This window comes from Pyrgilauda ruficollis, unplaced genomic scaffold (assembly GCF_017590135.1).
Source record: "Pyrgilauda ruficollis isolate IOZ18807 unplaced genomic scaffold, ASM1759013v1 scaffold2, whole genome shotgun sequence".
In the NCBI taxonomy this organism is placed as follows: domain Eukaryota; kingdom Metazoa; phylum Chordata; class Aves; order Passeriformes; family Passeridae; genus Pyrgilauda; species Pyrgilauda ruficollis.
In genome coordinates this window covers 3,350,364-3,364,095 of record NW_024519206.1, presented here as the reverse complement: position 1 = coordinate 3,364,095, position 13,732 = coordinate 3,350,364, and the positions used below count along the sequence as shown (strand labels likewise).

The following is a 13,732-nucleotide window of genomic DNA, read 5'->3' as shown; positions in this document are numbered from 1 at the left end:
GATTGGTTCTCTGTGAATAACTGAGAGCAGTCACAGCACAATCATTCCCTGAGCAGTAAAGGGAGAGGTGGTGAAGGTCAAAGATGTTGCTGCTGTGATGTCAAGTTTAGATGTCAGTCTAGCACAGCCCAGACGATGTTGAGACAGGAATGGAAGGAGGAAAGATGCTATGTCTGTCCACCCAAAAAAAAGGAGATATCTGCCTGAAATTCATGGTCCCAAGCAGTGGCAACCTGTGTTGCCTCTGGGGCTGTGATCATCAAGTACAGCAGGGCCTCACTTGAGTACTGGCTTTCCTTCTGCACATCACCTTGACAGAGCTCATTATTTGAAGGGCTGGGATAGTAACTGATAGTGGGAAATATATCCAGGATGAAATACACAGTTACAACAGTGCTCTGCAGTGCCAAAGAGCCTCAGCATTTTGCTGTGGAATAGTTGCTTTCCTCTGTTTTCTGGAGTACATTGGACATCTTTAGAAAACAGCCCAAAATATGAAACACTTGATTCAGAAGATAAAATCAAGGTCATGCTAGAAGAAAAGTTCTTTTTCTAGAAAGCTGTATGCTGGAAGTGATGAGCTACAATGGAGACTAGGGAGAGAAGGAGTATTAGGGAGGTCAAAGTTGGTGTTCCTAAGTCTGTCTTACCTCCTGGGCTGTTAAAAGTGGTCAGACTCTGTGGTGGCCAGATCATCTAAGTGCCCATCCACAGATCATATTCCCACATAGCCTGTGAGACATCTGGCAATGGTCTGCAGAAAGAAAGGAAAAACCTATAATCTGGTCAGAAGATAAGTACTGTGCATTGGCTTGGTGGTGTCTCAGTGATGAGTGATCAGTAGTGTCATTAGTAGACATCTTGTATCTGCATTGATATCTTACTGCCTGTCATGCTGGATGAAAAGACTTGTGTTAAGTGATTTGTTTCTTGCCCTATGAACTTACTCCCTCACTGCAGCAACAGTGTCACATCCCAGATTCCTTGTGTGCAGGCAGCTGCAGAGCAGAGCATCAGTCAGATGCCACCTGAAAACCCATGGACTCACATTCCTTATTGGGACCATGTGAGCAAAGTGCAGGGCATCCCCAAACTGTCTGCTTGTTCATGATGTCCAATGTGAAGGAGAAAAGAGAGTTCTTGCCAGAGTTATGTCATCTCAGAGGCCCCAGTTGACACTGCTGACCTCCTGGAAAGGGTTGTTTCCTTGTGAAGGAGGGAGAAGCCTCCTTCACAAGGAAAGGGAGAATGCTTTGGAGTAGCTAAGACAGGCACTGATTCCATACATGCACACTGTTTGACCTGCTTACAGCGGGGCTATTTAGCATCATCCATCAGGGCTGATGCAGAGCTGCCATGAGTCTAATTGGCTGTATGGTGCCAAGGGTCTGAGGAAAGCATGAAAGAAGGACCTCAACACAAACTTAGGATCACATTTTTCCCATGAAAACTTATCTATTATCAGACAAATCTGTCAGTGTTGTCTTGACTCTTGTGCAGTATTTGCCCAAGGAACTGCTTGGGCAAATACTGCACAAGCAGTGCAACTCGTGCCTTGCTGCGAGTCTCTCCTACCCCAGCTATTCCCGAGATAAGGTATTTCTTCTTGACATATGTGTTATTGGCAAAAGCAGTGATTGGCTGAGGTGTGGGAATCCTCCACTCGAGGATGGAGATCTGTTGTCCCTAGTGGTGCTGCTGCCCTCCAGCCCTGCAGTGGGCATTTCTGGGACCTTGTGTTACAAAGGGAGGGTCTCACTGTTGGGAAAGAACGTGGGGCTTCCAAGGTATTTTTGTTTCCGGAGAGCTATGTATGCTACATGGGAGAGGGGTCTCTCAGCAGCTGCCCTGCAGCCACCTTGGCAAGCAGCTCCGGGATGCTGGAGCACTGAACAGCTCCACCTACAGCCCTCAATGCCTCCAGGCTTCCCGCTGAATAAGCAGGGGAAGGAGGTACTTGCTGCATGACTGAACGCAGGCCGCAGCTTTGGGAGATGCCTGTAGCCTAAATGTGGATGACACCTTTTAGTCAGAGGAACTACACATCAACTGTAGCCATCCATTGTAAAATACTGTGTAAGTGTATTGTGAGAGATTCACTTTTTGTCACGGCCTGCTCCTCCACAGTCACAGCTAATGGCACAGCAGAGGCTTTGCTGCAACCTTGGGACTGTGTATTTCACATGGTGTGCCACCAGCTTACATCTCAGCCATTTCCATTTCTGTGTCAGTGGCTAGTGCTGCCCCTTTCTCCCTAGGCTGCACCTGCTGAGCAGTGTTTTCTTTGATACCTTCCTGACAGCTGCCTGCAGTCCATGTCTGCTTCCTGCATCTCACCATTTCCCAGCAGCACAGCTGCCAGATCTGGCACATATTACTAATGCCTCTCCAAAACCATCCAGGAGTAGTAACTCATTAGCAGGATTTAGTTTTTGAAAATTAACTGTCACGCTTTGCAGTACAGTACAGATGTAAAATCCTCCTCACCACCAGCAGCTTTATTAATGTGCTATAAATACAACAATAGCAAGGCAAAATGATGATTACATTAAATAATGTTGAAAGCATTATAAGCAGCTTTAGGAGTAGAAAGTTTACAGAGGTGCTGCAATTGTCCACCCATTGTATTACACATCCTAAAAATCCTGTTCCAGGGTTACACAGGTAAAGAAAACACAGCAGATCTCATAAAGAACTAGAAGGGCACTGCTAACTTTACGCTACTTTAGTATGATGATGAAGTTTTGTGTTTGTAATTAATCAGAGTAGATGAATTTATAAAGGCATACTGCTTTTCAACACATCCCCTAAAAAACAACCCTTGTGGTATTACTATAAAGGTCTCACAGAGTTAATAGAAAAGTAAGTATCTGTGAAAAATGTCAAACTGAACCAGAGGAACCATTACCTATGCCACACTCTATACTAGGAAGATGAATGTATCCTCACTCAGCATGGTTTTCTCACCATGACTACGATGAAAATAAAAATAGTTCTGTGTATGTGTCTAGACAATATACACACAACTGTCTCCAGTACATAAACATATTTTTTGCAGCATGACCAGATGCTCTGCTTTCCACTGATTCATCCTATATGAATCAGTGGAAAGCAGAGCACATTTAAAAAAATTACTATCCTAAAGACAGCTAATATTCTACTTTTTAATAAAGATTTTATCTTCCCACTTTATCTGAATAATGTTTTCCTATGTATACCAGGAGACTTCATTTCAATTAATTTCAATGCATGCTGAGATAATTAAATTATTTAATTCTATGTATTTTGGGTTTTGTGGGTTTTATTAATATTTGGGAGTATTCTATCCTTGTTCCCAAACCTCTGACATGTACATCAGCTGTGAAACAAATTGTGCAAAAGGTTTCAGTGAGCTGTATGAAATATATAAGTATGCAACATTCCAGTGACAAGCCCCAGGCTCCTGTCTTTTTTACAGGAGCCAATGATGACTACATGTAAGTCAGTGCCAAAATCCCCCTTGCTCAAAGTACATGTAATGTGCATTGTGCAAAACTTCACACGAGCAGATATGTAGAATCACCATCTGGTGTCATGTTGAAGGAGAAACTTTTGCATTACATACCACTGCCATGCCTCTGCAATTATTTCAGGTCATCATCCTCCTTCAAGACAAGCTGAGTTATGTACAAAGTGGCTCTTGAGGTGTGAGATCAGGCTGGCATGGCCATTGACACAGTAAGAGAGAGGCCTGCATTTGGGAACCTCATAGACGGATTCTTAGGTTTGTTCCATTGACATCTGTCCCACGTTCTGCTACCTAAAACTGCAGCCTCTTTCATGTTTTGTGATCTCTCCCCACAGAGGTGCTCACAGTAAACCTTCCACTGTAAGTGCTCTTCCTACCTCTGTTTAAATAGTACATTTTCATAGTCATTTTCAGATAAGTCAGGGTCAATCAAGTTGGTTATGGGAAGCACTTGAATGTTCAGTCTCCAGATGAAGTGGCTGGGATCTTTCAGAAGAGTGAGCTGCTCCACAGCACCAGTCCCCAGCATCTCATCTTGATGATTCTGCTCTCCATCACACAAACCATAGACTCTGTTCCTGTATACTTAAGATTATGTCCTTAGTCCATGAACCTATCCCTTTAATTCTTATTGCAAAAATAATTTCACCATATATAGCTTTATTAACCATCAAACTTTTCAGGAAGATATGACGGGAGAATGAAAGGGTATGGATGTATTCCATAGCAGAACATATACAGAGTAATTGGGACAGCCACCATTCATTTTTAATTTTTTCCCATTTAAATTCTTATTTAATAACTAAGTTTTATGTCTAAATTATAGGAGATAAGAAAATCAGCCCTAATAAGTCTTTACTTATTACAAGAACACCACTTTTGTTTCCTTACTCAACTCTGTATTTTGAATTTGTTCAAATACTCGTGTTTGATACACTGCTAGTAAAATACAGTTACTCAGTATTCTCAATCCTCCTATTTACTGAGGTTTCTCATTATATACCAGAACTTCCATTAAGACTTCAGAGATTGATTGATTCTTAATCTTTCATTAGTACGAAGGGGGTTAATACATACAAAAGGAAAATAAAACACTTCTTTAAAGTGTGAACATCATAATAAAGCAAGCATCAGAGACTCAATTACTGCTACACAGCGCCGTGTTACCACTAGGTGTCAGGGACACAATTCACTCTGCCCGGGCAGCAGGACCACAGGCTTGCTTAGCTATGACTCACGTCCCCCAAGGATTGAGGGGTAATTTTGTCTACGCTCTTACACTTCTTAGTTAAAGGCTTTAAAACAGCAATGGAACTGGTCCTCTCCTTGAGAAGATCCCTGTTGTCAAAACTGTACTGGTGCACTTAGCTCTGCCACCGTGGTAGCCATAATGAGGGAGTTACAAATAGAAATTAGAGGCAAACTGTAAAGAAAGTACAAGACAAGGGCGGAGTGGCAGACATTGTCTGCCTGGACTGCTGTGAGGCCTTTGACACTGTCTCTCACAAGAAACTCACAGAGAACCCAGTGAAGCATGGCCTGGACAGACATACACAGTGAGGTACACTGGAAACTGTCTGAACATCTGAGGCACAGAGTCTAGTCAGAGGCCAGGAACCAGCAGCGTACCTCAGGGGTCAGGGCTGGGTCTAATTCTGTTCAAAATCTTCATCAATGGTCGGGATGACAGGGCAGACTGTACCCTCTGCCAGTGTGCAGTTGACACAAATCTGGGAGCTGGGCAGAGTGGCTAATATACCAGAGCGCTGTGCTGCCATCCAGAGGGACCATGACAGGATGGGTAAGCAGGAAGCTTAGGAGGTTCAATAAAGGAAAGGGCAAGTCCTGAGCCTGGGGAGGAACAGCCCCATTCACCAGTATATGCTGGGGGACACCCAGTGTATAAGCATCTTTGCAGTAGATCTGCGTCCTGGTAGATGCAAAATTGAACATAAACCAGCAATGTGTCTGTGTAGCAAGGCTGTTGGGATCCTGGGCTGCATTAGGAGGAGTGCTGCCATCAGGTCAAGGGAAGTAATTCTTTCACTGTACTCACCACTGCTGAGGCCACACCTGGAGTACTATGTCCAGTTCTGAGGTCCCAGCAGAAGACAGACATGGACATACTGAGTCCAGCAAAGATTTCATACCTCTCATCACCAGCCCCTGGGTCTGGCCATTCAGCTGTTTTTCAACCCACCTTACTGCTCATCCAGCAACAGCTTGTTTATAAGGATCTTATGGGAGATGGTGCCAAAGGCCTAACTGAAGTCCAGGTAAACAATATTCAAAGATTTCCCCTCATCTACCAGACCTGTCACTTCATCATACAAGTTTCTCAAGTTGCTCAAGCCCTTCCACTTAGGGAAGCCATGCTGACTACTCCAGATTTTTTTTTTTTTTTTTTTTTTTTTTTTTTTTTTTTTTGGGGTTTTTTTTTTTTTTTTTTTATTGTTCATGTGCCTGGGATTGGTTTCCAGGATTAGCTGTTCTATCACCCTCCCAGGTATCACGGTGAGGCTGACCAGCCTGTAGTTCCCTGGGTCTTCCTTCTTGCCCTTCTGAATGATAGAAGTGACATTTACCTTCCTTCAGTCTTCAGGTACTTCTCCCAGCCATCACAAACAATCAAAGATCATTGAACAATTATTGTAAGTGGCCTCACAATGACATCTGCCAGGCCCCTCAGCATCCTGTCAGGACCCATGGACTCATGTATGTCCAGTTTACTTAAGTATTCCCTGATCTGACCCTCTTTCACCAAGGGTACATGTTCCTTGATCCAGTTTTTCCTCCTTGTCTTCAGGATCTGGGATTTCTGAAGGCTAGTAACAATGGAAGCAAAGAAGGCATTCAGTATCTCAACCTTTTCCATGCCCTGTGTAGCCAGAAGCACCACCTCATTGAGCAAGGTGCCCACATTTTCCCTAGCTTTCCTTTTGCCACCTGTATACTTACAGAAGCCCTTCTTGTTGTCCCCATCACCCCTTGGTCTGATTCAAATCCAGCTGGGTTTTAGCTTTCCAAACTTCATCTCCCAATGTTCAGACAATGATTCTCACAGGTATTCCTCACAGGTTACACATCCTTGCATGCTTTTTGTGTTTGAGTATAGCCAGGAACAACTTGTTTATTCACATAGCTCTCTTGAAATTTTTGTCTGAGTTTTTATTCACTGGGATGGAACAATCTTGTGTGTGTAGGAGGTGAGCTTTCAATATTAATCATCTTTCTTAGCCCCACCTTTCTTCCAGGGCCTCATCACACAGCTTTTTTTTCAAGATCTCTGAAGAGGCCAAAGTCTGCTTTCCTGATGTCTACTGTCCTGATGTCTGACCTTGTTTTTCCACCCTCCCTGCCCTTGGGATCCTGAATTCCACCACCTCATGGTCACTGCAGGCTGACCTGCACACAAGGCTGCCTTTGATCTTCACATTCCAAACAAGCCCCTCCTAGGTGAGGATGTGGTCCAGCAATGCACTTCTCCTAACTGGCTTCCCTATCACTTGGAGAAAGAAGTTATCATAAATGCCTTCCAGGAACTTCCTGTCTTGTTAAGTTCTACAGTGTTGTTATCACTGTTATTCTGCAGGTAATACTATCTAAATCTGTGCTGTATATTGAACTTGTTATGCAATATGTTTAACTCTGATGACATGAACTGACTTCCATGGCTTTGGCAGTCCTTTGTGCAGGATCCACAGAACTACCCAAGATTCCTTTTGCCATGCCATCTGAGGATCTCTTTGTGTGTAGAGACTGAACTTGGGACTGGACCCTTTCTATTATGTTTTATTATGTGTGCTGTAGGATAAGAGTCCTGTTTCATTTTTAGCCATCAGAAACATGAGATAGCTTGCAAATAATACAGAAAACAGTGGGAAAAACGTTCAGGAAAAAGAAAGATTATTTTTCTGGAATCTGAAATAAAGTAACCTCCAAAGTACTTACAGATTTACTACATCCTGTAGAATTGTCTGTTGGATATATAAAATAATACTGTGACAGGCTGGTTTTGGTAGCAGTAGCCTGAGGACTCTTCTTGGAAAATTGTTATTTTTTTCTCAGAAATCTTCAATTATGATTCAAATAACTCTTTACCTAACACCAAATACATTCAAATTCCCAACTAAACACACTGAAAACAAATAAAAATAAAAATAAATAGAAATAAATAAGAGTGTTAAGTAGGACTTTGCAACCAGGCAAAATAATAGATCAGCATTATGAGAAGAAAACATTTCAGGATCTCAGCAGGCAACATCGTTGAGCTTAGACAGTGCCACACAGGCAAATCTAAGCTACGCTGGGTTAGCTGTCATGACATCCCGCATTGCCACAGAAATCTGCTGGGGTGCAATGTCTCAAGGAACACAGACAGAATTGATTAGTCAACAATGCCTACTGTCCATTTCAAAACCTTTTGCTTTCTAGAGAAAATAACTCTGGTTTTACAAAATTTGGCTTTCTTTTTCTGAATATAGAATATAATTAACTTAGAAAGTTTTCTCTGATTATTTACCAAGAATGGCTACAACACACATTTCTTTTAACAGCTATATACATTATGTTTGCACAGTGCACAGCATGATTTCAGGACCAAACTCTAGTTAAAAGCACTTAGCAGAAACTTACTTTTTCTGGGCCAGTAAGAACAAGCCTTTCTGTTTTGCAACAGCTTCCCTAGCAGTTATTTTCACAATGCCAAAGATGGGATACAGTAGTGTCTGTCTGTTCAGTGTCAGTCTGCAAGTCAACTTTCTGAAAGAACAATTAGTTGTCCATTTAAGATGTTTTGAGCTCGACTACCAGAAACCTGGGCACGTAAAAGGCATTTGTCAGTTCTAAAATAATTTTCTTTATCTGATTTTAGGCAGAAAACTTGAATGTATAGAATAATATCAGAAGAATTATTTTCAATTCCAAAGAAAATTTTAACTTTCAACTCTATAGCATTTTCCTCCAGAATATCACAGAATGTCTGTCTTGAATGAGAAAATAGGTTTAGCCTTACCAGAGGCCGAAATTAGATCTGATGACTTGATTAGAATCCTAAATACCCAGTCTATTTCTGTACACTTATATCATGTTTTCCCTTACCACCTCTGCTCAGAGCCAAAATACAAACCCTGCTGCATGTGGACACTTGGTCACGTGTTGGCATGCCAAGCTCTCAAACAAATGCCAGTGAACGAGGAATTGCTTCTTTCCACAGTGGGGAAAAAAACTGTGTTATGGAAACATGGACGCTTCACAAATGAGAAAAATAATGTGTCTTCAATGAATTCAGTTGCAAGGAGGAGAAAAGGTCCACGCAATAGTAAATATTTCTCATATTATTGTGTTAAGTTGCAAGATAATATTTAAGTACTGTCTGCCAGAGTAAAAGAGGAATGCCATACTGTTGCATGGCTGCCTAGTTTTCATAAATAGGCTGTTTCTAAAGTACCGTAACTACAACTGCCATGGTCCTCACAGAAACGAAGTTGTCCCTCTATGTTTATGTCTTTCATATCTTCCTTAAACTAAACATTTTCTATTTATTTGAGCTAGTGTCACACTTTCGGAGACAGACCAGTGACAAAACACACTGAGTCCATGCAGCAGCAGTTCACTTTATTCAGATCTTGCTCCCTTATATACCTTAGGGGCCCATGAGGTCAATCCTCATTGGCTGAGCCAGTTACTTCCTGGTCAGCCAGCCAATAGAAGCCTGAGTTTCCAACAGCCTGGGCCTGCTCTTACTGGCCGAATTATATAAGTAAGGTAATGATGTAACTGATCACATATTTCCCTTACAATTTTATAATTATTTATACTTTGAGGCCTGCAGGCCAGCTGTAGGCCACCACAAGCTAGTAGCTTTGGGTTTATGTCATGCAGCAGATGTAATCCAGGCTCTAATTATGTCTAGACTTAGTTCAAATGCTCACAACCTGTTTCCTTGGAAATATGAAGAGGATCCCGCGGAGAGCCAGTTGAGTAACGACAATCACACTGATACGGTTACATATCGTTCTCCCTTTATTGCCTGAACAATGCTCTGTTTATACACATTTCCCTTGCGCATGTGGCAGCCAACTATCTACGACTGGTTGCACAGCCTTGATCACGCGTCTGCTACTCTATTTCATTGGTAAGCGTCAAGGCACCGCATGATTGGGTACAGCCCTTTTCGTGGTTAATGCATCCGCTCTAACATCCATCTTGCAACAGCGCAACATTTCCTCTTTCTGGGCCTTCAAGGTGACCCCAAGGACATCAGTCCTTTGTTAGGTTAAGGCTGGCTTGTCCAATCCCTCTAGGGGCAACCCATGCCCCTGATCAATGAGGAATTCCTCTACAGAAATAGATGACAAGAATATACTAATGTACTATCTTGTTCATTGTCCTCCATGCTTTGTATCTTTAGTGCAAAATTGTACTGAAGTTTCTTGCAGAACTAGGATCAATTCTCACCAGTATTTTGTCAGGGAAAAGAAGTCATATGAGTTTATACTCATGGAAAATTGATATCCTCAAAAATCTCACTGTTCACTTTGGGACTAAAGTTTTCACAGAAATCAGTATCAAACCATTGCCCTGTATGGATATCAAATCTCATTTGAACTCTAAATTATATATGTAGTATAAAACCACTCAGTTTCTTTCTGTCCCTACACAGAAATCTGAAATAATCCTTGAAGTAAAAATAGCAAAGTGACTAGTGCCCACAAGAAAATACATGACCTGAGTACATTGATGAAAATGTTGTCTAAGTGCACTGTCAACCCCAGACTGCCCATGACCAAGCAGATCCCACAGGACATGATGGTATTTAGCTTCTTGCAATTTTCTTTTTACTCTCCCAATTCTTAGGGTAACTCTTACCCTAATTCTAATGCCACTATCTACCCTAATATAAAGCACAGGATACTGGCTCTCAACACAGTGCTGAACACTGCTCAAGGTCAGTGAGAGCTGGGACTGAGGATTTAGTGCCCACCTGAGACTCACAGCCTTCCACACTCAGGACAACCCCATTCCAATCGCTAAACCACTTGACACAGGGGTTCACACAAATGCATGCCTTCAGTGCCGTCCAAGTCCAGCCCTTACTCCAGCTATGCCTACTGTTGTCTCTTCACAGCTGGCCAGAGCTCTCCTATCCCTCAATAATATCCCCTGTGCCAAATGGGAAGTTTCTGTGCAGCTGACTGAAAAATGACTTTCCTAAAGGATAAGGCACTAGGTCTTCCGTTCAGACACCATCACCCTCTTCCCCAAACCAACCCTCTTCCCTACTCTACTCAGAGGTGCAGAGAGGTGTGGGTGTTGGCCTGCATGGATGCCAACCCTCACAACATCCCATGGACCATTCCTGTTAGCACAAAGAGGGACAACAGCTATGCCTGGGTCCTCTCCTCTAATTGTTTTAAAGAGGCAGTCATGCCATCTTAGACTCATTCTTTTGTGATTATTTCCTCAGACTACTTCTTCTTCTAAAAAATCTTCAGCTTCTGCTTATTTTGGATACCACTTTACAGTGAGAGATGCCTTCACTGATTTGGATCTTCAGATTTGATGTCTGCAGTCAGCAGCAAACGGTATCTGTGTAGTGCTCCCTCCAGATATTGACTAACTGGGCAGAAAGCTGACAGTCTTGATCTGGGAGCTAACACAAAGTCCAGGGTGGAGAGTGAAAAACCTTCAAAGAATTTTGTTTAGCTTAGAGCTAGCAACTTGCTACAGAACAAATAATTTAAGCAATTCCTTGAATGGCCTTAGGGACATTTTCCATGAAATTTTCCTGTCTGGAGTGAAGCAGGGGCCTGTATCTGACGCTCTGCTGAGTACCCAGTTTCAGAATTTAGGCTAATGTAGATAACACAGTTACACCTGTAAAACATCTAGGGAGTTTCTAAACATATATATATGTCACTGAGTCATGGAAAAACACTGTTCATCCTCATAGCTAGAGCATCTATCCAAAATCTGAAGGAATAAGGAAAACAAAGATGCTTTGACCAGAAAAAAAAAAAAAAACCAGAAGGCTTGCGTGCCCTGCTAGGAATAAAGTGTACAGCAACTTACAACCCATGTCTCATCTTTTGACTAGTCTTGAGTATGGATATTAAGTCCACTTTTCCTACCCCTCTCCAATACCAAAAAACCCAGCAAGATCATCCCTCCTCAGCCATTAGCTATGAGGTGCTTTAGCATAATAGCAACAGCTAATCACAGTCCTATATATGGTGGTATGAATGCTAAAAAGGCCTTGATAGGACCTCTCTGTGGGACACCCATCCTAGGAGTCTACACTGTATGGACACGGGTAGGATGGCTCAGTGAAGCAACCTAACATGTCATACATGTCTGGGAAGCTCACAAGAGGTCTGACAGAACATGGTGGCCCCTACAACTGACTAAAATAGTAGGAGGCTCTTTTCATTGAGATCCTGCATAAAGCAACATTCAATCAATTAAAAATTTCCATGCAGAGCTCCATCTTACCTTTCTAATGTTTTCTTACTACATCTGGAGAAGAGACAGACAGTTCCAAGGTTAAGTGTCCCTCGCTTCCCTCCTGATCACAGAGTGCACTCAGATGTTGGTCCTCACACAGGGGAATTATCAGTTCCTCCTCCTTTCCTCCACGCAGGTTGCTGGCACCAGATCTCCCTGATGGTCTCTCTCAATTCAGATATTCCATGTTTCCTCTACCAGTCCATGAGCAATTGCGGACATGACATTGGCAGAGCACTTTTAAAACAGAAGTATTGCTTATTTTATCCAGAAAGAACAAAGCACACAGAGAAAAGTATTTCAAAACAAGAATATGAATGTCTGGTTTATTTTTTCTTGCTAAAAACTGGCCACTGACTTCCTCAAGTTACACAGACATAAAAAAAAAATTCAACTCATAGAATTAATCTATGCATAATGTAGGAAACTGAACAAAGGGCAAATCAGACAAAAAAAAAATACTTCCCTAGAAGTCTTTAGAAATTATTGAAAAATTAAAATAGGAACCTTAAACCTGACTTTTTCCTTTCAGTGTGACTTTGCTATCTTCAATCTTACAGAGAGAGGTTTGATCCAGTTCCCACTTAAAACTACAGCTGAAATGACTGGAAACATATAACTGAATGCAGCGGGCATTGGATTAGGACTTCATTCACAGTCATTCACACACTATCCAGTAACCGGAAATAACACATGTACAACTTCCCTCTGGCTGAGAAGTTAACCCATCACTTCAAGGATGTCCCAGCAATCCCCTCTAGTATCTCACACTGCAGTAGCTATGCATAGTACTTAATATGTGCAGCTGGCAATAAGATTTCCCACCATCCTGCTGAATCATCCATTTAACTCATACAACTCATGAGTTACTAACTGAACTCTGAGTACAGAAAACTACAGCCAGCTCTTCAGCAATGCAGTAATTAGTGAGCAAACCAAGCCTGTCCTTTCCCGTAAACAACCTCTCCCTAATGTATTTTCAGACACAGCTGTCCCATGCCCAAATACTTTAAAAACCATTTGAAAATCTGGGTTGCACCCTACTGAAGACAGCCCAGTTTCCCAGTCATGACACAGAACAGACCTGTTCTGCAAGCACAAAGGCTTTCTTTTAGGACAAATCAAGGTTATGTACAAATACAAACAGCAGTTGGGATCAGACAGTCCATACTCTTCTACTAGAACAGGGAAAAACATCCTTTTGACCATGCAAACAGTAAAAAGTGTATCAGCCTAAAATTAGATTTTAAAAAATGCAAATGTTAATAAATTTCTTAATTAAAAAAAATAATAAGAATAAGGCAATTGCATATCTCAATGCTAGTTGTGTTGCTCAATGCAGTTCTGGAAAACATGTTCATTAAAATGAAAAGAGTGAGCTAGGACAGGACCAGACAGGGTCCCTTTCCAAAGGGAGCCGTGGATAAAATAATTCAACTCAAGTGATTAAAGGGGAACTGTTAGGGGATATTTACATTGAGGAAAGCAATGCTATTCTGGCTCTGGTCTGGGTCCTCTTCAGCATTTCCCAGCATCCAGCACACTCAGGCAATATCTGTGTCATAGGGCATACCCAGTGTCATGCTACTGCCTTTTTGGTCCCTTATCAAGATGACATGGGACACTTAAAATACCACCCTCAGACAACTGTGGTAACTGGCACGCTGACTCAGGACAACTGTGAGATGCTCTTAAGGAGAGCTAAAAGGTCATTTGCAC

General features: G+C 42.0%; 1 protein-coding gene across 4 annotated transcripts in view; it reads right to left on the bottom strand.

Moving 5' to 3' along the window:
* Positions 1 to 13,732, bottom strand: part of DYNC1I1 (dynein cytoplasmic 1 intermediate chain 1) — a 211,901-nt gene that overhangs the window by 192,260 nt on the left and 5,909 nt on the right. For 2 of the 4 annotated variants that reach the window (XM_041466639.1, XM_041466641.1), the window contains exons 1-2: positions 13,489 to 13,584; positions 12,002 to 12,250 (exon numbers count right to left, since the gene is read on the bottom strand). The gene's annotated coding sequence lies outside the window, so the exon portion shown is untranslated. Of the gene's footprint in view, positions 1 to 12,001; positions 12,251 to 12,520; positions 13,460 to 13,488; positions 13,585 to 13,732 lie in introns of those variants that run through there. The other 2 variants (XM_041466640.1, XM_041466643.1) reach the window with 2 other exon arrangements.